This window comes from Pogoniulus pusillus, chromosome 13 (assembly GCF_015220805.1).
Source record: "Pogoniulus pusillus isolate bPogPus1 chromosome 13, bPogPus1.pri, whole genome shotgun sequence".
NCBI classification, from domain to species: domain Eukaryota; kingdom Metazoa; phylum Chordata; class Aves; order Piciformes; family Lybiidae; genus Pogoniulus; species Pogoniulus pusillus.
The window spans coordinates 3,713,838-3,729,941 of record NC_087276.1 but is presented as its reverse complement, the minus strand read 5'-3'; the positions used below and the strand labels follow the sequence as shown (position 1 = coordinate 3,729,941).

At 47.0% G+C, this 16,104-nt stretch overlaps 1 protein-coding gene across 3 annotated transcripts in view; it reads right to left on the bottom strand.

Annotated features, from left to right (window-relative positions):
• The window catches only part of NYAP2 (neuronal tyrosine-phosphorylated phosphoinositide-3-kinase adaptor 2), a 191,709-nt gene extending 183,227 nt beyond the window's left edge, over positions 1–8,482 (bottom strand). For 2 of the 3 annotated variants that reach the window (XM_064152797.1, XM_064152796.1), the window contains exon 1: positions 7,315–8,481. The gene's annotated coding sequence lies outside the window, so the exon portion shown is untranslated. Of the gene's footprint in view, positions 1–7,314 lie in introns of all 3 variants that reach the window. The other variant, XM_064152798.1, reaches the window with a different exon arrangement.
• Positions 8,483–16,104: the final 7,622 nt, after the last annotated feature.

Here is a 16,104-nt window from a genome sequence, read left to right as displayed (position 1 = left end):
CTAAAAAAAAAGTAACATTTTCTTCAGCTTCAAAATTCAGAAAGAGCTACTCAGAAATACTTGCTTACATTTCCCTAGTAACAGAGATATGAGCCAATGTGCACCAGTCATCTGTCACCCAACAGCTTGTTAACTTGAAGCCCCAAGAGCAGGTGAGAAATCCCAGATGTGCTGGGACCCTCAGAACAATAAAGCCTCTGAATTCTTCAAGATTTCATGAGTTTACAGTGCCTTCAGCCAAGCATCATGGAGCACAGGCTCCCTTGGATCCCCAGGTTACTACTAGCTCCATGGCTAGCAGCCTAAGAACTCTCAGAAAGGCTCCAAAGGTTTTCAACTCAGCAGCAGCAGGGAGTCACCAGAACTCTTATGTGTGGACCCATCAGTGATTGCTTCTAGAGGCAAGATATGGTTTCAGGAAACATCCTAGCTATATATATTCTATGCAATACAATGTTGTGTAGATGTATACAATGTATAGATGTATGCAACACAATACAATATATTAAACAAGTAAAACAGAACTTAAATAAACCAGAACTATCTCATCTTATGTTGAATATTGAGTATTTGCAGATCCTGGGACATTAGAATCATAGAATCAGCCAGGTTGGAAGAGACCTCCAAGCTCAGCCAGTCCAACCTAGCAACCAGCCCTAGACAATCAACCAGACCATGGCACTAAGTGCCTCATCCAGGCTTGGCTTCAACACCTCCAGGGACAGTGAGTCCACCACCTCTCTGGGCAGCCCATTCCAATGCCAATCACTCTCTCTATGATCTTATGTTAAATATTGACTACTTTCAGATCCTGGGACATTAGAATCTGGAGCAGCATTATCCTTGCACACCCTGTGAGTGGGTTCCTCATCATACAAGCAAGGAGTCAATGCAGAGTGACAGAATGACCTGCTGGCAGAGCTGGCAGCTGAATCAGCTCTCTAAGGCATGTTTGTTTCTTCCCTGCTAGGGCATCCCTCCCTTCCCCGAAGGGGGCTGGTGTGACTGCTTGGAAGCAGCCTGAGAATCATGCCAACGCTGCAACTAAGAGTGATCTTAGTGAACAAGCAAGGAGCATCCTGTGTGCACACAGATTTCAGGGGCAGAGTCCCTGTGAAATCAGTGACAGAGATCCTGCCTCTATTTCCTGATATGCTGTCACATTTACTATGCTGCTGGACAGGCAAAATTCTCATCAGGCAGATGATTAAAAAAATACATTTAACAATTAAATGAAAAGCTCTTATGGATTCCAGTAATCCACTCTGGCCTTTCACACACAGCTCTGAACATGTGAACAAAATGCTTTTACAGCTGTGCACTCAGCAATCCACAAGAGATGAGATGAGAGAAATACTTTTCCACTCTTTCCCCACCCCCCCACCCCATCATTTGCTGTTGCAATGGCAACAAGCATCTGGTTTCAGACACTTAATACTTCAAAAGTACATGAATATTATTTTTTCCTTTCTGTTCATGTATCTGTATAAAGATTAGTCCTGTACAATGGTAACCTGAGTGATAAAATCATGAAGATTCAAAGGATGCAGAAAAAGGGGACACAGTCTCAAGTTGTGCTCTTTACAACTACCTGAAGGGAGGCTGTAGCCAGGTGGGGTTGGTCACTTCTGCCAGGCAACCAGCAACAGAACGAGGGGACACAGTCTCAAGTTGTGCCAGGGCAGGGCTAGGCTGGATGTAAGGAGGAAGTTGTTGTCAGAGAGAGTGATTGGCATTGGAATGGGCTGCCCAGGGAGGTGGTGGAGTCACTGTCCCTGGAGGTGCTCAGCAAAGCCTGTCTGGGGCACTTAGTGCCATGGTCTGGTTGATTGTGTAGGGCTGGGTGCTAGGTTGGACTGGATGATCTTGGAGGTCTCTTCCAACCTGTCTGATTCTATGATTCTATGAAACACACCTCTGCTTCTACCACCTCTTTCACCTCCCAGGTCAGCCATGTCTATCAACTAAGCCTCAGAGTGAACGTAAGGCTGAAGTTCAGGGTCACTACATAGACAAGTATTGTTAGGATTGGGTATAAGTATCTTCTACTAATCCCTTGCAGGAGAGAAGCAGGGAAGGATGTCTTAGTGCAGCCCAAAGTACACCCATGCAATCTCACATGCCTGTCACACTGGAAGTGGCTGGAACTCCTCTGGGTTGGGGTGATTTCCCATTGGAATGGGCTGCCCAGGGAGGTGGTGGAGGCACCGTCCCTGGAGGTGTTCAAGAAAAGCCTGGCTGAGGCACTTAGTGCCATGGTCTGGTTGATTGGTTAGGGCTGGGGGATAGGTTGGCCTGGATGATCTTGGAGGTCTCTTCCAACCTGGTTGATTCTATGATTCTATGATTCTATGCACTGAGCTATTCCATAGAACCATCCTAAGTGACACAGTATCAGCAAAGGAGTGTATTGGGAAGCTGACAGTGAGCTAAGCAGACTGTTACCAATGTTGCTGGTGTTTCAGCAGACATCAGTTTAGACCAGCTCCTGGTTTTTCTAGTTAAGTCCAGACACCACAGCCACTTCTTGGAACTTGGCTATAGTAAGAGGCCTACCTGGGCTAACAGCATAGACTGCCCTACCTCCACTGGCTTCCAAATTCTGCTTTCTGAAGGTTGAGGTTTGAGCCATTTCCACAACAGATGGCTGGTTCACTCTATTCCCCATTTTGACTTGTGGAATAGCCTGGCTTCTGCCCATGTTGGATGAAATGTAGATAAGCAAGTAGAGCAGAGTTCCCATCCTGGGAACATGAGTGGCATCTTTGCCTTTGAGTCTAGTGGCCATGGTTTGCTCCTGGAATACAGCATGCAATTGTATACTGCAGGTGACTCCAGCAGGCTTTCAAAAACTGCAATTCTGCTCCGTTGTTCCCAAAGACATACAGAACTGAATTTGCTTCATGGTCTCTTTTAAGACAGCACTGTCATTTTTAACTCCTTGTTTCCCTTTATTTTTTGTTTTTCCTTATTTATTTTTCACAGAAGAGGATAAAATAATTCCAATCCCTCAAAGACTGACATTTTCTGCTGCATGCACTGGCCAGATACTGTCCCTGCTGGTTTATCATTGATGCTGTCTGCTCATGCAGAATGACAAAAAATGTACCCATTATTTAGCAAATAAATCAAAATCTATTCTTTGTCCTAATAGAGGTTCAGTCCTGCAACAGTACTGAGCAAACTGGAGCTCTTGAATTCCTGTGATGGCTAATGTTGATGATTTGGTTGTCATAATGACAAATTAACCTTGGGATACTCCTGAAAGGGGTTTAAGGGGCTCCCAGATATTTAAAAACCTTAACTCAGCTCTCAAGGCACTCAGAAGCATTCTTCTGTGGATTAAACCTTGTGTGTCACTTGTGTGCAGGGCATTTACAGCCTCACTGCAGTGGGCTATGAGTGGACAGTTGTGCATGGCATGCTGAAACAGAGAAAAACTGCAAGTAGCAGAGTCAAAATCCTGAACTGATTCCTGTGAATATCAGAATTCCTTGTAGAGCACACCAAGACTGGTTTTATTTACAGGAATTAATGCCACTTCAGAAATACAAGTTACCTTAATAGAATCATAGAATCAACCAGGTTGGTAGAGACCTCCAAGCTCATCCAGTCCAACCTAGCACCCAGCCCTATCCAGTCAACTAGACCATGGCACTAAGTGCCTCATCCAGTCTTTTCTTAAACAATAAATGTGCTTTATAGCTACAATGGGCTGCAGCCAACACACAAGGCCCCTCAAGTGTCATGCATTGCTTGTCACCCTCCTTGGAAGGTGCACAGACAGCACTGATCATCCTCTGATCAAAGGTTCTGCTGAGTGATGAACACAGGCAGTGAGCAATTCCTGGCCATCTGGCAGGGTAGATATGAATACAAGCAAGTGTTCCATCCAAGAACATTTATATTTGATTACAAATATGCAAATGCAAGTTGTTAAATAAGTAACAAACTGTAGGTGAGGCACCACCATTTGGCAGCCCTGATGTGCACACTACGGTGAGGTATTGTGTTAGCTGGTGGCAAAGACCACAGAGGTTCACCTCTCTGTTTACAAGCAAAATGTTTTCATTGCAGTTTGTTTCCTGAAAACATCCAGCCCTGGGAAATTTAAACTGAGAGCAGGTCTGATTGGGAAATTCTTGACAGCCTTTTCTATTCCTCTCTTTCCTTTTAAGGAGGAAGCTCTTCCCAGAGAGAGTGATTGGCATTGGAATGGGCTGCCCAGGGAAGTGGTGGAGTCACCATCCTTGGAGGTGTTGAAGGAAAACCTGGATGAGGCACTTGGTGCCATGGTCTGGTTGACTGGCTAGGGCTGGTTGCTAGATTGGACTGGATGATCTTGGAGGTCTCTTCCAACCTGATTGATTCTATGATTCTATGATTCGTCTCTCTTTTGATTACTGCATAGCCATATAAACTTCACAGTCTGAAGTTGTGCAATCAGGGCAGGTCTAGGCTGGATGTTAGGAGGAAGTTGTTGTCAGAGAGAGTGATTGGCATTGGAATGGGCTGCCCAGGGAGGTGGTGGAGTTACCATCCCTGGAGGTGTTGAAGCAAAGCCTGGCTGAGGCACTTAGTGCCATGGTCTGGTTGACTGGCTAGGGCTGGTTGCTAGGTTGGACTGGCTGATCTTGGAGGTCTCTTCCAACCTGGTTGATTCTATAATTCTATGATTCTTTGCTGTGAAGGGACAGAAGCAAAGATCAGGGAGGAGCAAAAGGCCTGGATTTCAGCTGTAGAAGCCAACAGAAAGTGGTGCAGGAACTTTGCTGTGAGTGTTCACTAAACACATGTTGGGAAATTCACCTGAGTGCAAGGATACAAAGTTCTCCATCATGTTCACTTTGCTTCTTAAAGGTCAAAGTAACACTAAGTGAAACCTCACTGGGGAAAAGAAATTAACAAAGCCACCACAACCACTCTCCTCCAGGTAATCCCTGATCAGAGTGACACTGGCAGAGGAGCACAGAGCAGCTCATGCCATCAGCTGCCTGGATGGCAGAAGAAAGGCAAGAGAAAATTTGGTTTGATTTTCTTCCCTACCAAGGCATTTGACAAGGGCAAGCAGTCCCCTTACTAATTTGCCTAGAAATATTTACATAACTGCACTGAAAATCCTTGTGTTGAGTCACTTTCCTAGGGCAGGATAATGCATTGTGCTTCACAAGGCTGGTGCACACCTTACTGCTAATTTAATTCTGTGCTTTGATGCCAAACACACAACGCTCTTGGTCAAGCCCAAATCACCTCCTCTCAACACGAAACAGTGAATTTGGAACGAGGAGCAATCAACCTAGCATCACAGTACCGAAGCAAGGTTAGATGGTAATAGTGAGATGTGCTGCTCTCCTTTATTCAAATGAGGGTCCCCAAAACATCAGTTGCTTTTCAGCATGCTCAACAAGCACAAGCTGCAGCTGTGCTGCACTGAAAATTGGCAATGCTGACATTAAAAGTGAAGGAGCTTTCTGAAGTACTGACAAAAGCACTGATTTCTTTCTTTCAAACCAGAGGGATTTGGGTTCCATTTTAACTCAGGAGAGCAGAACATGGAAATAAAATTTGGGTTGTCCAAAATCCCATGTCCTAATTCCATAAAGGTCTACACCCTACCTTAGTCCTGCCTGTCCCCCCTTCAAATACTGCCTCCTCTCTCTGAGGACACCTCTGCTTTCCAATTGAATGGCAATTCCCTGCACTAAATTCAGTGTATCAGAACAATTCTGCACAGACCAAAGCTGCCATTCAGCCACCCAACCCGAGTTTGAGCTGTTGCATTCTAGCTGCTTGCAAGGCAGTAAGAGCCAAGCAGACAGATCAGCCATATCCAATTGTCACAAACTGCTGACCACAGCAGCACTAATAAGGAACTGATGGTATCGGCTGTGCAAAGGACACTGCCACTGCAACCAAGGAAAAGCCAGCAGTTAACAAATATTTCCTAGAGACTACCTTGCAGAAGTCTATCTCTCATTAGACCTGAGCCTTACACCAAGTGAGCTCTTAAATATCCAGACAGTTGGCTGTGTTGAGACAAATGGCTAAGTCATGCTTTTTGGAGTTGCATTCCCTGCTTGTCTTTAACAAGCTGGCAATACTGTTCTCACATAGTGGCACATTAAATTCTACCATCAAAGACAAAGGACAGCATGAAATAGTCTGCAAGTTTCCTACTATGTCTCATTTGACAACTTTTTGGGCAGATGTCTGAAGAAAGAGGACCACTATGCTCAAGAGGAAGTACAAACCACACTTTGTATTTGGACTGGAATTAGAGGTTATAGACCTCAGCCTCCCTGCATTGCACACAGCATGAGCTCTAGCACCTGGTGAAATCAGTGAAGCTAAGGAATGCTAAGCCCTTCACTTAAAGAGGTTAAAAGTGGCTTCTTTGGCAGAATGAGAACACTAAGGTATGGTTTTAAAGAAGTAATCTATTTCCACGGAAATCCCATCCTTCACAGGGGAAAGTTTTGTCAATTCCTAAGAAAATCAGGGAACACAAATCCTGAGTTTTGACAAAGGGAAAGGTCTTTGACAAAAATGATTCCTCTATGACTCCAGGACTTACAGAGCTGTTGTTTACTTTGCAATGCTGAAACACTTTCATCTCTTTTATGCCCTGAGGAAAAGAATTCTACCTCCTAACCCTGGGGATGTCAGACAATTGCAAACCTGGAGTCAGAACGACCCACACTTCAGTGCAATTACGCCCTTTTCCCATCCCAATACTGTGCAGAGAACTTATGAACCTCAAGAAATAAACCCACATGACACACAGAGACACGAACACGCATGTTCTGTGCGCAAACAGGAGTGTGTTTGGACTCAGAAGAGTGAGCTTCTTGCTGATGGAGATGTTTTCCCCCCCTTCTCCTCAGAAAATGAAATGGAGATTTCACTCCCAGCAGCACCACATTAAGATGCTGTAAAATATTAATGGTGCAGCAGGTCTGATAAGTAACTAACACAGACATTAGAAATTATTTCAATTAATTCATCAGGAAACATCAAGGGTTGATTTTAATTATTTACCAGTGCTTTTTTACAAGCAAAACCAGCCCAGCTGCAAAATGCAACTATTACAGGCACGATCAACATGTGAAGCACACAAAACCAGCCGAGTAGGCTCCAGCTTTTGGTTCGTCAATGCCTTGGTTATTAAATAGCTCCCAAAAATACACACAGCCTCATCTTTATGCATTCTGGGCTACTCATTGTTTCATTTTGCAGCATTATTTTTTTTTTCATCCTAATTGGCACCAGATTTTAATTAGCATGCTCAGATAATGTATTAAACGTGTTACGTACCAAGATTTAAGTCCACGGGGAACTGCTAAGTGCAATAATCAAAGGTGACTTCTGCCTGTAAAAGCCCTTTCCTGTGGTTATCTCAGTGCAGTCGGAAGGGATATTTCAGCACCACGAACGGATTTGCAGTTAGGTTCAGTTCTTTTCTTCAGCTAAAGTGCATTAAATCTCGCTGGCAAAACTGCCCAGATTGTAGAATGCGACATCACCGCTCTAAGTCAGTGTGTTAGGTTACAGATCTTCTTACCACACGATGAGAACAGCATGGAAAGTTTGGCTCTTCAAACATGCGATGCTCGGGAAGATAGGTGCTTGCTGCTTTAAATCCACATTCAGAGAGGAGAGGGTGCAGAGAACGGGAGGGTATCAACAACACCCTGCTTTGAGGTCCAGCAGAGAACAATCTGGATGGGTTTTACCCACTTTACAACACAGAAGATCACAGCACCATCACATGCACTAACACAGAGGTTTCTAAGGTGCCTCATTTGAATGTGTTCTGTGGAGACAAAAAGGGCGGAATGCGAGGAGTAGAAACCACGCGATCCAAATGGCTTCTTGCAGCAGGAACGGCACCGGCTCTCTCATTGCCACCGAGAAGGGCTGAGGCAGTCTGGCTGCGGCATCGCCTCTCTTCTCGTGCCTACAGGCAGCCCTGCTCTCTCCAGCTGCCTCCGTCTGTCGCCGAAGCCGGGATCCTCAAACAAAGAGCGAGCCTACCTTGGGCTGCCGGCGGGCCGGCGGGGCTCCTCCGGGGCTGCGGTGGGGCTGCCCTGAGCCCCGCACCGCCCGCATCCCAGCACCGCGGACAGCTCCCGCCGACCGCGGACAGCTCCGGCGCCGCCGCTTCGGCCCTCGGCTCCGGGAGCTCGGCGCAGCCTCCCAGCTAGGCAACGGCCTTGCTCTTATCGCCACTGCGCTGGAGTCTGATTAGGAAATAATCCGACGCGGGGAATACATCAGCATGAGCAGCACTGTACATCACACTGAGCCTGTAGGTAGGGAGGAGTGTGAGCAACGCCCTTCGCCTCTCCTCCTCCCTTCCCCCCCAAAAAAGGGGAAAGAAAGCGCTCTGCCGCGGAGGACGTGTCGGTTAACCTTTAGCCCGTGTCATGGCTCAAGGAAGCGAGCAGCCACTTCAAAGGAACCCCTAAGCCCCAGCCTGATGGCTCAGGTTGCCGGATCCTGCGCACCCAGCCTCACGGAAAGCAGTGTGAGGGACACAATTCCTGCTGACGCAGAGCAGGATGCTGCGAGCGGAGCGAGGGGAGGAGCGTCTCAGCCTCAGCCAAACAACCTCCCACCACCTGCTCCCATCGCAGGAGAGCGCAACTATGCTGCTCGGACAGCACCGGCGCGGCGTTTGTGCTGCTTTACTCGCAATGCTTCTGGAAAGCAGCTGCTGTCTGGGTAAAAAAAAGCATTTGAGGTGGACCCACGACGTTTTATGGTCACCCAGCATCTGTGAAAGTAATGAGAAGGAAGGAAACATTTCCTTTCTCCTGAAATGGATCTATCTGTGGTATAGCACCTCCTTGCAGAACATGTACAGCTTTGCTCCCTCTCCCTCCTGACGTTCAGGATGGACACAAAGCAAGAGTATTCCTTCCTGTGCCGGAGCCAGAGAAAGGGGAGGTGGTTGAGTGGGCACAGAATGCATTGCTCAATCATTAAATGTCATCTCGTTCTTTCTCTTTTAAGTGGCAGGCCTATTTTCCTCTTGAATAAATCTTGATTCTGATGTTAACAGCTGAATTGATTTCTAAAATGAATAAGAGGAATTACAGTCATGGAACAGAGTCCTTTCAAAGCAGTGAGCATTCAGCAGGTCTAGCACACAAATAAAACCTCCCCTGTCAGGCACATGAGAACTCCCTGAGGATCTCCAAGCACCAACTGGAGTATCAGTATCACATCACATTCCAGAGCACCCAAAATAGACACCTAGCCACCCTGCAAAACGTGGTGGCCTCCTTCATGCAGCCAATACCGACACTGGAAGTGTAGCCTGAAACAAAAGCCTGCTCCAAAAACTCCCTCACGTTGGTGAGTAGCTCTCTTGCTGCTTGCTGTCACAACACACCTCCCAGCACATCTCTTACAAGCCTGTCAAACAGGACAGTGGAGCTTCTGAAGAACATCTCCAAGAGACCGTTCCAAAAGGATGCTTTAAGAAGGGTTACAAAGCTAGAACAGGGTTTGAAGATGTGGAGGGGTTTTCTTTCTGTCAGGGAATAAGATCTGGAAGGGAAGTATCTGCAGTGTAGCTTGGGAGGCAGCCCTGGAAGGAGAGCTCTTTCTCTAGCCCAGAGGCTAGCCCACAGCTCTGCTTCTGTTGTTTAACTTCCTTGTAGGATACCTTAAGAAGAGCCATGGCTGTATGGTAATTAAGGAATTCTTTGATTTTCATCAGCTGAAGATTCCTGTCACATAAAAGCTTCCTGCTTTCAATACTCCTTCAGGATTTAAGACCTTCCTTATCTCTTCTCCAAGCCATGCACCAAAACCAGAGAAACTACTCAATCATACTTTTTTTCCCCTACCTTATTTTTTAACAAAGATCTCATTGAAAAGTCATTAAAGCTTCATGGACAATTTGGCAAACTACAGCTTTTAATCCACAGGCCTGAAACACTTGGCTATGTCTTCACAGCATGGTTCACTGCAGCAAGTGAACTCACTTGGATACAGTCATCTTCCAGGCTACAAATGTTATTGCAACTCTGAGCAGTTTCAGCATCTCAGCACTCCTGTCCCAAGGTTCCTGAGAACCATGTCTTATAGAAGCATAGAATGGTTTGGGTTGGAAAGGACATCTAGTCCAACCTCCCTATACAGTGAGCAGGGAATCTCCATGAGTTAAGGAAATATCCATTTTGCCTTGCAGAAGCACCATGGAAAGGGCACTGGGGGGATATTATGACCTCTGCCAGGCTGCCCATTCCATTCCTTCTTAAAACACACCAAAGCCCATAACTTGCCTACGCACTCAGAGAGCATCAGCCTCAGAAAAAGCATCTACAGAATCAATCATGGGGCTCTCTGCTGATGGCAGAAAAGCCAAATCAAAACTCAGGTAACCCACCCCCTGCCTGTTTTCTTGTAGAGCAGTGGTGTCATCATCTTTAAACAAGTTTTATGACAGCCTTAATGAGGCTGTGAATGACTTCCTGCTCTCCAGACAGCTAAAAGCAGAGAACCATTCTTTCCTCACAGCAATTTCCAATCCCCATCTCCTTTGCTTCACATCCTTCCTGGAGGTTAGACCCCCATGTACCTCTGACAGATGCAGATTATTTGCACTGACTTTGAACTCATTAAAAGTTTGTGCAGGGCTTCAGTACATGGCAGAATTGTGCACGTGTGAAATGAGCTGCCTGGATTTTTATCTGGCTTGAAATCTGAGTTAATAAATATTTTAAGATGGGAATGGGTTAATTTGAGGAAGATTCATAGAAAGCAAACTCCATCTAAAGCCAAGCACAGAGCCCATCATAGCCTTGGCTCTAAGCACCTCTTTCAGATGTTGTTCATTCAAGCTTTTCATATCCATGCAAAGGGAAAGCTTAAGGATCTACTTGCAGTTAATTTTCAACATGATGTGCTGAAATACTAAATTAAGGGTTCAAGGCCACTCTTCCCAATTTTTTTCATTCCATGCCCCATATACACTCTAAAATATATATCTTTTGCCCTTGAGCATTATTCGAACCATGGAAGTTCTGCAGTTCCTCCTCTCCTGGATTTGTTTCACTCCTTTTGCCTCTCTCTTACCTCACATACACAGTGTTGTTACAAAAATCAGAACTAAGTCACACAAAGAAAGCTCTCATAGAATCATAGAATCAGCCAGGTTGGAAGAGACCTCCAAGATCATCCAGCCCAACCTAGCACCCAGCCCTAGCCAATCAACCAGACCATGGCACTAAGTGCCTCAGCCAGGCTTTGATTCAACACCTCCAGGCACAGTGACTCCACCACCTCCCTGGGCAGCCCATTCCAATGCCAATCACTCTCTCTGACAACAACTTCCTCCTCACATCCAGCCTAGACTTCCCCTGCTACAACTTCAGACTGTGTCCCCTTGTTCTGTTGCTGCTTGCCTGGCAGAAGAGCCCAACCCCACCTGGCCACAGCCTCCCTTCAGGTAGCTGCAGACAGCAATGAGCTCTGCCCTGAGTCTCCTCTTCTGCAGGCTGCACACCCCCAGCTCCCTCAGCCTCTCCTCACAGGGCTCTGCTCCAGGACCCTCACCAGCTTTGTCTCCCTTCTCTGAACACCTTCCAGCACCTCAACATGTCTCTTGAATTGAGGAGCCCAGAACTGGACACAGCACTCAAGATGTGTCCTGAGCAGTGATGACTACAGGGGCAGAATAACCTCCCTCATCCTACTGGCCACACTGCTCCTGATACAGGCATTGCTTCACCTTCATCTTGTTTCAGTGATTTCGCATCCCTCTGGAGCATCCTTTCACTTCCCTGGAGCACGTTGGCTGTACCCCCTCCCCCCAGCAACTGACTATCCACAACTGTCGCCGTCTTCTCTTTTCAGCGAGCTGAGAAGGACTCTTCTAAAGGTACAACAGTAGAGGGGTCCCCACTCATGTAAAAAGCCAATTAATGTTAAATGCTTAACTACCATCTGTGCCTTTAAGAAAAATCTCTTAATTTTCCCCAGTGATCCATTTTTTTCACATGGGACCAATTTTGCTGTTATTGCTCAGGCAAAATTCCCACTGAAGTCCACGGGGAACTTTGCCTGAATACCAAATGTGGAGCAAAGCCCCGTGCTTATTTGCATAGGCCACAAATCACAAGGATCACATCCTGATGCAAGTGATTTATCCTACATGACAGCTGGTGCAACGGGGCTATTTTTAACCAAGATTTGTTGTAAAATATTTCATGTTATTTACTATTCAAACAACAAAAAAAAGGAGTCAAAGGATTCTTCTTTTTTTCCTTAATCTGGATGAGATGGAAAGATTCTGGCTGCTTTCCAAAGCCATTAATTACTAAATGGTATATTTTCAACAGAAATGTTAAGCTATAAGTAGTTCTGGAACCAGTTAGCTCCTAGCTAAAATCAATTAAAGCTGGGAAAGATACATTGCCATGGTCAGGTCCCAAACATAGACAAGCAGTTTTTTATAGCTGAGTAGATGGTGGCACAATCCTCCAACATAGATGCAGCTGTACTAGAAAAACTGTGCATTTACTCTTTAGGTGACAGGGGTATAGAATGTAGTAGTAGTGGGTATCACAGTCTCACAGTATCACCAAGGTTGGAAGAGACCTCACAGGTCATCAAGTCCAACCCTTTACCACAGAGCTCAAGGGCAGACCATGGCACCAAGTGCCACGTCCAGTCCTGCCTTGAACAGCTCCAGGGACGGCGACTCCACCACCTCCCCGGGCAGCCCATTCCAGTGTCCAATGACTCTCTCAGGGAAGAACTTTCTCCTCACCTCCAGCCTAAATCTCCCCTGGCACAGCCTGAGGCTGTGTCCTCTTGTTCTGGTGCTGGCCACCTGTGAGAACAGAGCAACCTCCTCCTGGCCACAACCTCCCCTCAGGTAGTTGTAGACAGCAATAAGGTCTGCCCTGAGCCTCCTCTTCTCCAGGCTAACCAATCCCAGCTCCCTCAGCCTCTCCTCGTAGGGCTGTGCTCAAGGCCTCTCCCCAGCCTCGTTGCCCTTCTCTGGACACGCTCAAGCATCTCAATGTCCCTCCTAAACTGGGGGGCCCAGAACTGAACACAGCACTCAAGGTGAGGTCTAAGCAGTGCAGAGTACAGGGGCAGAATGACCTCCCTGCTCCTGCTGGCCACACCATTCCTGATGCAGGCCAGGATGCCACTGGCTCTCTTGGCCACCTGGGCACACTGCTGGCTCATGTTCAGCTGGGTATCAATCAGCACCCCCAGATCCCTCTCTGTCTGGCTGCTCTCAGCCACTCTGACCCCAGCCTGTATCTCTGCATGGGGTTGTTGTGGGGTGAATTCTTTATTCCAGGATAAGCCTGGTAGTGTCAGTATGGCTATGCTCACACTGCACTCTCTTCCTGCTGTTGAAGTCTTGATTTTCTGCCCCCTCAAGTGTGCTAGTTTGAGCCTTGCTGGGATATTTTGGTGAGAGGAATTAGATGTTAGGCTTTGAAAAGGCAGCAATGGTGATGGCTGCTGCACTCATAGGCTTGCTGAGATGGATAAGAACAAGAACATAAATATAGATAAGAGTCTCTCTCTGCCTCTTGGGGCTGCATGAACTTCTCTCTCCCTAACCTGCTGCCTGACTAACTGTTCTGCTTCCTAACCTCCCTGGCCAACCCTCCAAACTCACTTTGAACATTAGGCAAAGTTTGGGGTAAGGTAGAGGGGTGGGGGGAAGGTGGAAGGGCAGTTGGGAGCCCCTCCTGGGGACTCAGGTTTCTGGGAGGGCTGCTGTGTTTCTGTATTACCTTTTACCTTGTCTGTTTCTGTCTGTAGCTGTATCTATTGTAAATCTCTGCTTGTCTATTGTGCTAAGCTGTAAATATAAGCTTCACTCAATTTCCAGATTGACTGAGTCTATTCTGGGTGATTTTCTTAAGTGTGGGGGGCCAGGGAACACCCAAACCATCACATCAAGAAACACACTTTATCCTAAGAAGTGCAGAGGCACAATGGTTTAAACTTCTTTGCCACCCTCCCGCCCCGCTGCTCCTTCACATTTGTGTGGCCTTGCAGGGAAGTGGATCATGGAAATGATCCAGAACATAAATAATTTTGGGATGGGAATGAAGAGGAATTAAAAAAAAAAAAAAAAAAGAAGTTGCTCTTTTCAACCAAATCACTTCCTTTGCACTGCACAATGCAGAGGGCACTTCACAGCGTGAGAATGGTACCCTTGCCAAAGCCCTGGGTGACTTTTAAAGTGAAAAGTCCTCATCCTACAGACACTACCAGTGTGCTCAAGCTTCCAGCTGAATGGCTCTGGTGCAGCTCACATGCCAAAGCTGTTGTGCTGAGCCTTGAGCTGCTGAAGCCTGCAGCAGCAAGGAAAATCCTGCAGGCAGACAGGGAGCACATAGTCAGCTCGCCCTGCCCTAGAAATCCTACACAGCAGCACTGCTAAATACTTGAGCCACCTGAAGGCAGGCAGACAAAGGTATACATAGAGTACACAAATGTGGCCATATAAAAGCTGCACAGCACGTCACCAGAGCACTTGATCTCTGGGCACTTCATATTCATAGCCAGCACGAAAACCCAAACAGAATGAAGGACACAGCTTTGAGTTCCTTTCCACCCTGCCAGCTATTCCTCTGGCCTTACGCTGGCACGAAGATTCCTTGGACGTGTGGCAAAGCAGATTGGGAACTAGATCAAGCTGAGAGCTAGCCTGGGATTTTGGCACAGTTATTTCTGAGAGGACCACCCTGCCTATGTAACCAACAGACAGTAGAGCCTCGGTGTAGCCCCGCAGATGGAAGGCAGGCCAGTTGGAGCAGCCAGCTGCTTGCTCTCATTCCAGCTACTCAGACACTCAGTTGTGCACAAAGAGCTCCAATGAGCCCCAGGGCATTTCTGAACTCTGTGAAAAAATGGGTCTGGAAGGACACAGAACATTAAATCTTCAAGTGGGTGGGCAGAGGCCAATGGGATGAGATTTAACAGGGCCAAGTGCAGGGTTCTGCACTTTGGCCACAACAACCATAAGCAGTGCTGCAGGCTGGGGCCAGAGTGGCTGAGAGCAGCCAGGCAGAGAGGGATCTGGGGGTGCTGGTATAGAGTAGCTGAACATGAGGCAGCAGTGCCCAGGTGGGCAGCAGAGCCAATGGCATCCTGGCCTGTATCAGGAACTGTGTGGCCAGTAGGATGAGGGAGGGTATCCTGCCCCTGTACTCAGGGAATGTCTAGGCTGGATGTTAGGAGGAAGTTCTTCACAGAGAGAGTGATTGGCATTGGAATGGGCTGCCCAGGGAGGTGGTGGAGTCACCATCCCTGGGGGTGTTGAAGCAAAGCCTGGCTGAGGCACTTAGTGCCATGATCTAGTTGACTGGCTAGGGCTGGGTGCTAGGTTGGACTGGGTGATTTTGGAGGTCTCTTCCAATCTGGCTGATTCTATGATTCTAAGTCAGATGTGATGGAGTCTAGAGCAAGAGGTCTGGGAACCTGGGAAACTTTTCTGAAACTTTAAGCCACCTACCTGTACTCACTAATATAATCTGTAATTGTTTTCCAGCACTACAGGTTAAGTCCAACCCAGTCAGGAAATGGGCAAAGAGGAGGTAAGTCAAAGCTGCTCATTTCATCTGAAAAAGCATCTGGATCACTAAATAGTGACATGTTTAATGCTGTAAGACTGGAAAGACTCAAAGAAACCATAGTTTATGCTTAAGGATTGACAAATTGGCAGATTCCTCTATTAAATAATGTCTTTTTGTGATCATAGAATCAGCCAGGTTGGAAGAGACCTCCAACATCATCCAGTCCAACCTAGCACCCAGCACTATCCAATCAACCAGACCATGGCACTAAGTGCCCCAGCCAGGCTTTGCTTCAACACCTCCAGGGACAGTGACTCCACCACCTCCCTGGGCAGCCCATTCCAATGCCAATCACTCTCTCTGACAACAACTTCCTCCTAACATCCAGCCTAGACCTCCCCCAGCACTACTTGAGGCTGTGTCCCCTTGTTCTGTTGCTGGCTGCCTGGCAGAAGAGCCCAACCCCACCTGGCTACAACCTCGCTTCATCTAATTGCAGACAGCACTGAGCTCTGCCCTGAGCCTCCTCTTCTGCAGG